This window comes from Callithrix jacchus, chromosome 21 (genome assembly GCF_049354715.1).
Source record: "Callithrix jacchus isolate 240 chromosome 21, calJac240_pri, whole genome shotgun sequence".
Classification (NCBI taxonomy): Eukaryota; Metazoa; Chordata; class Mammalia; order Primates; family Cebidae; genus Callithrix; species Callithrix jacchus.
Genome location: NC_133522.1, coordinates 7,523,456 through 7,536,522, shown reverse-complemented (window position 1 = coordinate 7,536,522; position 13,067 = coordinate 7,523,456). Strand labels below are relative to the sequence as shown.

Sequence of the window (13,067 nt, the reverse complement as noted above, 5' to 3'; positions counted from 1 at the left end):
GCCCAAAGGAAGGGTGACGGTGGAGCAGCTTCAGGCTCACTATTTCGCACAGCAGGGTTGCATTTCTATGTCAATTGAAAACAACTAAAACATACCTGTGTTTAAGCTATCCTGCCAAATACCGCACCGAGAAAGCTGCTTGCAAAGCGGGACATCTCCAGCATCAGAAAAATCTGGGGAGCAGTAAATATGGTGGAAGATGATGGCTCAAACCTAAATGTGCAGTTGATCCACAAGAGACCACAATCCTGCCATGCCAAACAGTAGGTGGGTGGGCTCCTCCACTGGCCCCCTCTTCTCAGACCCCTGTCCTCTATTTTCCTACCCCTGCTTCTCTCAAATTATGCTTTCCCCTGTTGACCCATTCACAGGCATATCTTATCAAGTCTACAGGCCAAACCCTTGTCCAGTGGGAAAGAAGCCTAGAGCATGAGTATATGAAGCACTCACTCAGGGTTGTGCATCTGCATCTTTACCTTTGCACCCTAGACCCCTCATGTGCCTCACCCTAGTCCCAGGTGTTGGAGGTAGAGCATGGTATAGCTGGGTAACCTAGAATATGCTCCTTACGCTCTGCAGGAATTTGACCAGCCTCAAGAACTATCACTTTATTGGTAGTTCAATAAATATATATTGCATATTTGTTCCCCTCTGTCTTCAGCTTTGGCGTAAAATTCTAGGAAACAGAAAAACATATCCTTCAATATCCTGTTACATACAAAGCAACAGAGAGCGTTCGCTCCCAGCGTTTCACTGTGAAACACAGTTCAGTGACTTATCTCATGTGCGCACTGTTTTACTTCATTTAAACACTTCTGCACGTTTAGGATCAGCAATAAGATTACGGTCAAATTATCAGTAACTTGGGGTAGGCATTGCATTCTGCCAAGGTTCTATTTAAAGTAATTTTCGAATTGTGACTATGAATTTCCATAGCTGTTTTCATTTCCCCACAACCAGACACACACACAGGTATTTATGGTTTTGGTATATGAATTCTGCTGTTATACGACAAGATTTTTTTGTTTGTTTAACTTTGGAATATTTTACGTATTTATGCTGGTTGTTTTATCTTTTGACTTATGTTTAGAGGGCAGTTTTATTTTTCACCTAACTCGTGTGTTTGAATCTTCTACGTTCCCGGAAGAATACTAGCAAATTACCTCATGTTAACTAAACTCTCAATTTTATTTTCTCTCTTGCTTTTTTAAAATAAATCCTTGGGTATCATCATTATGATGCTATTTCTTTTTTAAAAATCACTTTTCTGCTGATTTTCCACATTCATACCTATGCTGAAATTTGGCAAGTTGTATAAAGATATGTGAATTATTTATTAATGAACAAACTTTATAATTGATCAGTATCTCCATCATGCCAATATATAAGGTGATAAAGTTTTAAAATGCATATAAGACAAAAGAATATTAGCTAATAGGAGCAAAAATATTTTTAAATATTATAAATTTCCCAAAATGAGACTTAATATTAATTAGTATTTCAACCAAAAATTTATGTACTATTGACAAACTATAGATTTAAGTAAAATGAGGAAAAAGTTAAATAATAAATGTGAACAGTTTAACTCTTAAAATTATTTGGCTTGTTTTCAAGGTTATTACAATGCTATATATAATTTTAACCCTTAATATTCTGCATGTTATATTTCTGTGTAGATATGTTCATCTCCTTTGGAAGAATAGAAACACTACCCCAACTTCAAAAGATAGTAATAACGAGCGGGTCTAAATCCTAAAACGTGATGAGCAAAGATAAAAGGCCAGAGTCGAGTAAAGATTTCCTGGAATCATGACCCATTTCAACATGATTTATGCCCAAATGTGTTTGTCATCAACAAGATGCCAAGAACTATAAAACAGGATAGTCACATATCATCTTTGATGATTAGTCATTTGTATGTAATTAGTCATTTGGATATATGCTAAAAAGTTTTAGAACAATTATTCAATAGCACTTCATAAAGTAGCTTTGAATTATTTAAATGTGAAAAGTAAATTTTAATAAACTAGAGAGTTGGTTTGTTCTCAAGTACTTGAGAGCATACAATAGTAGTATACTTGTTTAAAATCAATTATATACATGTATTATAATGAGCATTACCAGTTTTCTTTGTTAATAGGAAAGGAATGAACATAAAATAAACTGGCTAAGATTTACAGATTCACATAACAATAGTATTGATAAACTTATTAGTGTTTTGTAAAGTTCTGCATGACTATTAACGCAGATAAATTACATTCAAATTTATCTTGAGGAGTACTAAATATGACCATATCAAAACTCGGTCAGTAAGCATTCATGCATATGTCAAATCGACTATCTTTCAGCTGAGGGTAATATTAATTGATTTTCTAACTGATTTAGACAACAAATAATAGAATTGCCAATGACTAAACCAACCCTTTGGTAATATTTGATATTTCATACAGTTGTGCTTTACTCGATATTTTACTTCTACCTGAAAATACTAAGTAATAAAAGATGTGTATTTTTGGACAGAGATTGTTTAAATTACATTATATGAAAAACATTGTTTAGATTCTAAGATCCATACATTTTCTGCATTGTTTTTAATATAAAATCCCTGTAAACAATTCCAGAAACCCATAAGTTACATTTTTGTATGAATCTTTTATTTTTCAAAGTACCACCAAATACCTCATCTGCATTGACACGCGTATCTGCTCTGTGAACTAGAAAAGGCCAGCGTCCTTGGTTTGGTTTTGCTTTTGTCTTCTCATGAGAAATTGAACCTATCTCACATATCCAGCTATCTTATGATACCCTACTTTTAATTCCACAAAGCATAGAATGCAGCATGCCATTAGCTTATTTTATCTTAAAATGTTCATGATTTGATAACCCTTACTTTCTAGAAATATTGTCATCATCCCTCAAGTCCCAAAATGTTAGCGATTGACGTTTCAGTTATTCGATAACACTGTTCCTGCTCCCCGTGTCAGGAATGATAGTGTCATAAGGAGCATGTCAGGGAAACCGCTGTCACAAAGTGTCACAGTTAAGTTTAATTCCAATTCTAATCCAATATCTAGTAGATATTAATAAACATTACTTACAAAAGGAACAGGACAAATATTCTCATTTAGTGTGCATTTCATAATGCAGCTATTATAGCTGACCTTCATCTTCCCCTGAAAAAAACACTTTTTCTGTTCTTGACATCTAAACCTAATACTTTATTTCAAAAGTGGGTAGTGGTCGGGGAGCGGAAAAGAAAGGTAACAATTATTTGAGAAGCTCAGCCAGGATATATTATGGCTGGGAAAATTTCAGAAGAAAAGAAATAATTAGTTTTATTCTTTTTTTTTTTTTTTTAAGGAGGAGTTTAGAGGAGAATGAATTGGACTGTGAGCCTTTCATGAACTTCTCAAAAGAGCAGGAACATGAGGCAAAATGGTGAGGAAAACCCACAATTCAAACTACCACAACGTGGTAAGCATTTCCAGCTTTAAACCATGAAGAAAAATAAATTGAGAATTAATGAAAAAAAAAAAAAAAGAAACCATGGTAAATCAAAGAACAAAATGTAAAATGGATACTGGAGGGATGAAGTCTGCATGAGTCCTGCTTCTTAGAAAGGCCCTCAGCCTCCCAAGGTGCCAGGATTAAAGGCTTAAACCAAACAAAAACAAACACTAACATATGCAGAAGTCTCCCAGATCTTTATCCCAGCCCTGAATCCCCTCTGAGCTCTGCTTAGATATCAAAGAGCTATAAATCTTCCCTTGTATGTCTACTCAATGCTTCAAAATAGACATGTACTAAACTGACTTTTTGATGTTCCATCTAAACTTGTTCCTCACCAAATCTTTCCTACTTTTGTTTTAATCCCACTATACTCTTGGTTGCTTAGGCCAAAAATTTGGGGGTTTTACCTTTGTCGAAACCATCAGCAAGTTCTATGTGTCCTACTCCAATACATATCCCTAATGATGCCCTTTAAAATGCTACATGACTTGATTCCTGGCCGGAACTTCAAGCTTGTCTATGTAAATCAAATCTTTTCACTTATCACTCTTCATGGTACATTATTCCTCCTAGAAATTATCTTTCTCTGTTAATTTATATATCTCTCTCTATTGGGAAAATACTTTTTTCGATTTTCTTCTCGAGTCCATATGGAGGACTGGAATAGTGCCTAGCACAGTTTTTGCAAGCACTCAGTAAACCTTGTGAATGAATGAATGAGTCCATAGCCGTAATACTGATGGGAATCAGATTGACAGCTGCACTTCATCAGCATCCTGGACTGGGACATATGTGTATAGGTGTACTTTCATAAGGACATTATTCTTTACCAAATACCTTCTTGGCATTACTTTTGACTTCAAAGAGTCAAAAGTGCCAAATGAATTCAAATTAAATAATAAAATTCTGTTTTCAACTCAAAATAGTTCTAAAAGTATGAAAACTTTGCCAAAACAAGGCGAAAGAAACTCTTTGTTTCTATTTTGAATTTTTCACTTTTTCCAGCCACCCCCTCTCTAGCTTCTGAATTTTTACACTGAAAAGCAGATTTTGTGTCTCTCTTCCCATAGCTAAAAATTATGTTCAAACTTGATAATAGTGATTATAAGAAGTATCATTATGCCAATTATTCCAAATGGTGCAACAGCCAAAGCCCATAAACATACGTCATGGCAATAAATCTGTTTTCCTGCTCTTTGTAATGTCTTATTTGCCATAGCAACTTTTCAGACAACAGCTGTAATAAATTGACTCTCAAGTGTGATCTGTCTGTCTCCAGTCGCAAGAGTAGTATCTGTTTCAGAAGTTACAGTTGTGTATGATCTATTTAAATGATCCTGAGTAATCGTCCTCAGAGCTGTCCTGACCTCCCTGATAATGAGTTTTACAGCCCTTGATATTATAGTTTGCCTGGGTCTGAAATATATTCATTACCAGAAATACATGAAATGTGCAGTTGTAAAAATCCCTGAGTTTTCTCGCCTGAATCTAATCATCGCTAAAATACGTGCTATTGCTTTCATGTCACATTGACCTGGTGCTTGTTTTCTCTTCTATATTCTGTATGTTGTTTGATGGTTCTTTCTCCAGTTTCTCATGCCAGTAGAGTCATTCCTTAATGGCTGGCTCTTCATTTCATACATCCACTTGGTCACTATATCTTCTCAGTTCCTCATATAAAATATTTCTGGGATTTATGCTCTTTTCATTAGTCCCATGACCTACTATAAAAATTGCCCATTTTAGCCTCACAGAGTTGCACTCGCCTGCCTCCTAACGCTGTCACCTCTTTTCCATAAAACCAGAGAGGAATTAGCTTAGAATTATGCCATAAAGCCTTCTCCCTAAAAGCAAAATGGTTGTCTTGCTGCTATGTACCCAACAACAGAAGTACTACTTAAGATAGGAGATGCTACAGAAAGAGTATACGTTGTGGTATCCGACAGACAGGCAGGGTTTTCAATCCCCTTTTAGGGGCATACCACCACCTCTATCAATTCTGTCGTCTTGGATAAGTTCACTTCTCTGGAACTTAGCTCGACTACGTTTTGCTTTGAGATAATAATGCACACTTCATAGGATTGTTGTGAAGACTAGATAAGATCATGCTTATTAAAAAACATTTGCTGTAATGTGTTGGATGCTTGCTAGATGGTAATTTTCCTTCTCGAATTCTCCTGCCTCATCTAAGCACCATCGATGGTACCAGAACCTATCTGCAGAAACTCCATGTGCTTTCCCAGTTCTGTTGTCCTGCTGTCATTTGGGGACCAGGGATATCTTTATTTCTCAAACAGTATGAGAGAACCTGGATGAGGCCACATTCTGTCTCAGGGAACCTGTGTGATCAATCCTTCTGCAAATCCTCTTTCTATAACAGCTGGAAACTGTTTCTTTTCATGCTCTTTTCTTGCTCACACATCAATGATTTCCCCTAGGTTACAAGGAAAAAATAAATATTTCATAGCCTTTGCTATTCTACCCTTGCATATTTTTATGAAATCAGCTCTGCCACTTATTCATTTTGCCTGCTTGGCTTTCTTCTAAAGTCCATGTTCTTTCCCTGCTCTGTACTTCACAGCCAGCCTCTGCAATTAGAATGCTTTCTCCTGCTTATATTTCCTGCAAATGCCCATTATTCTCAGATCAACTTCTCTAAAAAGCATTTCCAACCTTTTCTTTATCTCAGAAGGTAGTGTTTTCTAGCTTAGTGTTCCTATCTCTGCAAAGCCCTTTGGCACATCTCTATAACCTTCTATCTTGCCACGTTGGTACCACTTGTGTTCTGTTTATATACTATTTGTCTTACCCACTACAATAGAAGTTCCCTGAATGGGTAACTGTACCACAGCACCTAGAATGTGCTTGAAAGTCCACAAACAGTAGATAATGAAAGGTGTTGTTACCATTATCATTATAATTGTCATTAGTATTATTATTTTGGAGACAGGCTCTCATTCTGCCACCCAGGCTGGAGTACAGTGGTGTGCTCTCAGATCACTGCAACCTCTGCCTCCTGGTCTCAATAGATCCTTCCACCTCAGCCTCCAAAGTAGCTGGGACTACAGGCATGGGCCACCACACCCAGCTAATTATTTGTATTTTTTGTAGAGACTAGTTTTTACCATGTTTCCCAAGCTGGTCTCGAATTCCTGAGCTAAGTCTTCTGCTGGCGTCAGCCTCCTAAAGTGTGGGAATGACAGGTGTGAACCACAGGTACTATTAATTTCTTTATTATTATTACATGTATTTTTTTTACTTTAAGTTCCAGGATAAATATGCAGAGCACACAGGTTCATTATACAGGTACGAGTGTCCCATGGTGGTTTGCTGCACCTATTGACCCATCCTCTAAATTTCCTCCCCTTGCCCCCTAATCTCCAACAGGCCCTGGTGTGTGTTGTCAACCTCTCTGTGTCCATGTGTTCTCACTGTTGGGCTCTCATCTTCACTATCATTATGTTCATTGCCCTTATCAACTTAATTTTTTTTCTTTCTCAGGCAGTCACATTCTTATCTGAATTTTCTTTGTCAAAATGTGCTACCATTGTGTATCCTGTATGATACACAAGTATGATTTTTATGCAACCACTATTTTCCTATAATTCTTAATACCAAGACTTTAAAATCTAGAAGAAAACTGCAGCAGGTATGCTTCTCTCATTTGCATGAAAATAGCATTCTGTAATTGAGATTTCAATGTTGAGAAATTCTAAAGCCTTTGTTTAAAAAAATCCTTAGAAAAATTAATGATATTTTTCCAGTTTTTTAAATAAATGAAATGGAAGGCAATGAAGCATAATGTAACAGCCTTCAAAATGCACACTCACATTTCCTTCCTAAGTTTTTCTTAATGCTACAAGTTGGTGCCAAAAAGCATAGCCCTGTCATGACGGTCCTGAGAAAATCTCCTTGCTTGGGAAGGGTGAGGCATGTAGGAATAATCGGTGTTCAGCTGTTCTAGCCCAGTTTCAGTACAATCAGGAAAAAAGACCCCATACGTTCACAGAAACGGTGCCATTCTCTCCTGGAGTGACTTAACGAACTTCTGTGGATTCCTGAACAGGATCTTCATCACTCCAGCACGGCCAGAGACAGCAGAGCGTTTAAATATGCAGCAAGTAACCCTGCTCTGTTACAGATCTACACGAGGCTTGAACACGGGGTAGATCTCCTCTCACCAAACACGGTATTAAATACTCCTTTTTGCTTCAAGTGAACCAGCCACTCATGCAAAACACATTTTTATTCTCATGGAGATAATATATAGGTCTTCATTTAGAAAGGAAGTTTGTAAAAAAATGATGTTATTTAATCAAATAAATAACCTCATTTATCCTTGTAATTTACTGTTATTTAACCAAAGGTATATACAACTTATAAGTACATAATTGATTATTGATATGCTCAATTAAAGCCAGTAATTAGTATTACTTATTAATTATATTTATACTTAGTATAAATATAATCGTAGAAAACTGACTAGTCACTTTTTCTTGTTTAAAATTTGTTGTCTATTCTATAATAGTCTTTAGTCTGATATATACAATAGTATGTCCCTACGTTAAGCGTTTTTTATTCTTACTTACAAAATAATTGAGTCCTATTATTTGATTTGAAAATGTACTTTTATTCTGAAAATAATTTGACAGAACATAAAACCAAAATCTTTGTGGGTAGTTAAATATTTAATGTTGACACAGTCTTTTTGTAACCTATTTATTTCACCTGGATATGATTCTAGAGCGTGTATGAGCCCCTTAAAATTGTGTGCAAAAATATATATGTTCTTTTTTTTTTTTTTTTTTTTTTGAGACGGAGTTTCGCTCTTGTTACCCAGGCTGGAGTGCAATGGCGCGATCTCGGCTCACCGCAACCTCCGCCTCCTGGGTTCAGGCAATTCTCCTGCCTCAGCCTCCCGAGTAGCTGGGATTACAGGCACGCGCCACCACTCCCAGCTAATTTTTTGTATTTTTAGTAGAGACGGGGTTTCACCATGTTGAACAGGATGGTCTCATTCTCTTGACCTCGTGATCCACCCGCCTTGGCCTCCCAAAGTGCTGGGATTACAGGCTTGAGCCACAGCGCCCAGCCAAAAATATATATGTTCTTATATCATTCTGGTATAAAAGCTAGAGCAGTTTTCCTCAGAACCGTGACATATAATGAAATCTATTCATTGTGTGTAAATTTCTCCAAGCAGTATATATTTTAATACTGAACAAATACACATGTGTATGGACTCACTGAAGTACACGAAGTAATGAAAAGTCCATGAGCATAGGCACATCAGTATATTTTCAGAATAATAGAAATATTCTTGGTTATGTCATAAAACTATGTATTATAGTTCACTATTATTCACTATTTCATTTTCCTGTGCTCGGTTTATCATCACGAAGCTATTAACCTCTCATGATTTCTCTTGTACACTCTATGGAAATAATCCTTTATTGAAAAAATAAGTATCTTGAATTTAGTGGCAGCAAAATAGATTTGAGAAGATCTCTTTAAAGTGCGTTTAGTAACATTTCACTGAATCTTGCTTACTTTATATTTTCACACAGAAAAATGTTTTGGATGTTTAAGAAAAATCATGTTTTTTTAAACAGAATTGAGAGCTCTGTGGCCACCAACATTGCATCGCCAACTGTATCTTGCATTAAGAGACAGATGGACTTGCACTAGAGATTTAAGTCAAGTGAAGGAGTTCCTGGGTGAAAAGCAACATCACATAAAAAATACTTTACAATGAGTTCTTCCTCTAAGCCATGTTTATCGCACATGTATCTATATTTGAAGTAGAAATTACTTTTAAGTTAATACTACATGTAAATAATATTACACGGAGTTCCATGAAAGAAGGGACTGTGTCCTATTCAGTGCAATATCCTCTGAGTGTGACACTGTGTTAATAGTCGATAAATGAGAAAATAATCAATGAATCAATTTATGGATGTGATAAATCCACAGCTACTCTTCTGGTTCCTGGTAATGTACTGGTGTACGGTGTGTTCTCAGTGTACCCTAAATAACTCTTTAAATATTCTTATATATGTGAGAAGAATTGGTTAATATGATGGACAAGCATCATGCTCCAATGAAGTTATAACCTAAGCAGGGTAAACAAAATATTTTGCTGTACAAAATAAATAACAATGCAAATATTAGGAACTAACTTCAGTACAGTCTTTGTACTCTAAAAGATATTAAGAAAAATTATTTAAGACATGTAAACAAGTGAAGTGGGTGCACTTTTAGTATCTAACAGGACCACTCCAAATTATTTAATATTCTAGGAAATACAATTTGTTAAATTCACTGTTTGCTACTGATGAAAATTTCAGACTTCGTGAAGTTCCATGTCTACTTGTAGATTTTGTCCCCAACAAAGATATAAAGTATTTCTATCCAGAAGCAAATCCAACCTCAATGCTATAGATTATTATCCCACAGGATGTCGTTAACCAGCTTTGACTCTTAGCCAGAACTCTTATACTAATGTTGTCTCCTAAGGCCTATAAATACTCAGATCTTCAAAATGCTCTTTGAATCAGCCTCGCCATCTGATTGGCTTATTCATTAATTAAGAAATTGAATAATGTCTTTGGCACATGTTTATTTTATATTTTTGTGAGCCACTTTGCTAAGTCTTTGAAACTTAATGGATTTTTGTAATCTTCACAACTGCATGAAGTAGGTACTAAAATCATCGCTATAAACTATTATTAGTATTAGCAGTATGATAGGTACTAGTTTCATCCCCATAAGAAAACAGTTAATGGGATTAAATTACTTGTCACACAGGTGGTAAGAATTTCAAGCTCTCTAATGCCAAGAGCCTGTGTTCATAACCACTATACTGTGCCACCTGCCTAGAAGCTAAAAGAGAATTCGTATTGAATAACTAAAGCTAAAATCTGTACCTTGCATGTGTCTTAAAAGCATTGTCAAAGGCAACGTGAATTTGTAAAAGTACTTCCTTCACTAAATTAACATGATAGTAGAGATAATTAATTATACATAATATATATGTATAATGCATATTGTACACACAAATACATACAGACGAATACTTCTTCTTGTAAGAAATGTTCATCACAGTAAATAGTTCAAATGAATTCATTAATAGAGACAAAAACTTCTGCTTCTTTGGTAGAATCAAGCTGCGTCACTGTGAGATAGCCACGGAGATTCTTTCACTTTTCATATTATCAACATTACACATTAGTAACAAAAGTGTTTAAAAATTATATTTGAGTTATTTGAAACTTTCATCAAGAGTTTCAGGAATGAAAGCCTCTGGATACTGACCAGATAGACAGAGAAAATATTTGCCAAGTTTTGTTCTGCCTGTTGTTTTGTTCGCTTTTGTCTTCAGACTGGCTGCCCAGGGTTTGCGTGTCCTGAAATCAGTATCCTTACTCAAAGCTTCTTTAAGGCGTGAGAGTCTTAATGCCTTTCTCCAGATGTCGTGGAAAAGCCACACATGAGAGATTTTTGCCTCTTCTTTAGAATTTTTAAGCTGCAAAGGATAACACTTTGTTTTTGTCTGCGGTGTTTTTTTCTGGCCCAAAATCTGTTTGCAATATTGTCATTGTTTCCACAAGCAGACTCTGCTTCCTTTAGGAGCTGTTTCTAGATAAAGGCATATAAGGTGAAGAGACGGCTGCTTCCTTTAAGTATCCAGAGTGTCTCCAAGCTGTAACTAGGGAAATATAAAAAGTAAAAACCTTAACTATTTTTCTTTTAAAGCCGTTTCCCAAGTGAGCCTGCTAAATCAAAATAACCTAATCGACTTGTTGAATAAAAACGCAGATTTCTTAGCCTCATTCCTGACCTTTTGGGTCAGATCCTCTGAGCTGGAACCAGGGAAGTAGTATTTCAACAAGAAACGCAGCTGACCCCACACTGTATTTACAAAGCACTTAAAAAAAAATAAAGACAGAGTCTTGCTGTGTTGCCCAGCTGGAGTATGGTGGCATGATCATAGCTAACTGCAGCCTCTAATTCCTGGGTTCAAGGGATCCTCCTGCCTCAGCCTCCCAAGTGGCTACTACACCTGGCTAATTTTTAAAACATTTTATGTAGAGCTAGGGTTTCACTATATTGCCTAGGCTGATCTCAAACTCTTGGCCTCAAGCAATCCTCCTGCCTTGCCTCGCAAACTGCTGGAATTATAGGCATGCACCACCACGTCCCTGACCTATTAAGCAGTTTTTAAAGTCCTTTTTATATTTGTATGTAATTGAGACTTTCACAAAGATTCTTAGCTTTTTACTCTGAAAAAAACATTGATTTCCATTTTTAATAACTTTGTAATCAGAGCTTACATGTTCATTTCTGATTCTCTTTAAAGAACAATTATCTTGTGTATCCTCAAAATATATATAGCTTGCCCGCTCAACTCAAGTGCATATTTTGTGTTATACATGACAAAAAATTACTCAATAGGATGAGTATTCCTATTGGTTGCAAACTATCTGACAGTACTGTTTATTATTTATTTCAGTGGTTGTATTTCTAGGACAGGGATGATATATTTGGATATAAAACCCAAGTTGGATTCCTCTAATCAGTATAGTGTACATGCAATGTGATTAAATTTCTAATTCAGAATTGCAAGATGCAGGGTGTATTCATATAGGTACATGTACACTTAAGGTATGCATAATGTATATGTACATGTGTGCATATGTATATATATGCACACAAATACTCATACAAATGTGAATATATACATATATCAAAAATGAAAACAATTTGAGACTTAAAAAGTGGATGTTATTTTAGGAAAGACTTGTTTCCTTATTTCCCTTTTTTCCCAAGCTACTTCCACTAGTCAGTGTTCATTTGTTTCTTTAGGCCTGGGAAAGTCAACATGAGGTGGCACTTAAGAACTTCAAAGTCTAGATCATACAAATCCATGTCTTTTGATCCCCAATGCCTAGTGCAGTGATAAACGCACTTTGAACAGTGGTGAGTGGATGAATGAATGAATGAAAGACAATGCCTTAGACCGGGAGTCTGCAAAGTGTAACCTGAGGTATCACCATATCCCTGGTGCTAGGAAGGGTTTTTACATTTCAATATTTTTAAAATTCAAAAAGTTGGTAATATTTTATGACATATAAAAATTATAGGAAATTTACATTTCAGTGTTCATGAATAAGGTGTTCTAAGCAGCCACGCTTGTTTGTTTAGGTGTTTTGTGTGGCTGCTTTTGTACTGCAGTGATAGTTGTAACAGAGACTGTGTGGCCTGCAAAGTTGAAAATATTTCATATCTGGCCCGTTACAGAAAGTCTACAGATGCCTCAGTTTAGACAGATTAAGTGTCTTTCCCAGAGGGCTACAAAAATGTAAATTATGTATGTGGAATCAAAGATAGGTGTTTGATCTCCAAATTCAGTGCCTTTTCTCCGTGCTTTTCTAAGCCTAGAAAATTGATTTTCGTTCTGAACCATACATCTTGCTTCCTGCTCTAGAAGTTCTTGGTGTCAGGCAGAACTGGATTTGAATCATAACTCTGCTCAGGGCTGGCTACACAACTTGTGG

At 36.0% G+C, this 13,067-nt stretch overlaps 1 protein-coding gene across 4 annotated transcripts in view; it reads left to right on the top strand.

The window, feature by feature from the left end:
- Positions 1 to 13,067, top strand: part of HTR1F (5-hydroxytryptamine receptor 1F) — a 147,069-nt gene that overhangs the window by 25,723 nt on the left and 108,279 nt on the right. For 2 of the 4 annotated variants that reach the window (XM_035282862.3, XM_035282863.3), the window contains exon 2: positions 3,361 to 3,474. The exons of 1 other annotated variant lie outside the window; for it this stretch is intronic. The gene's annotated coding sequence lies outside the window, so the exon portion shown is untranslated. Of the gene's footprint in view, positions 1 to 106; positions 268 to 3,360; positions 3,475 to 13,067 lie in introns of all 4 variants that reach the window. One more of the 4 variants, XM_035282861.3, reaches the window with a different exon arrangement.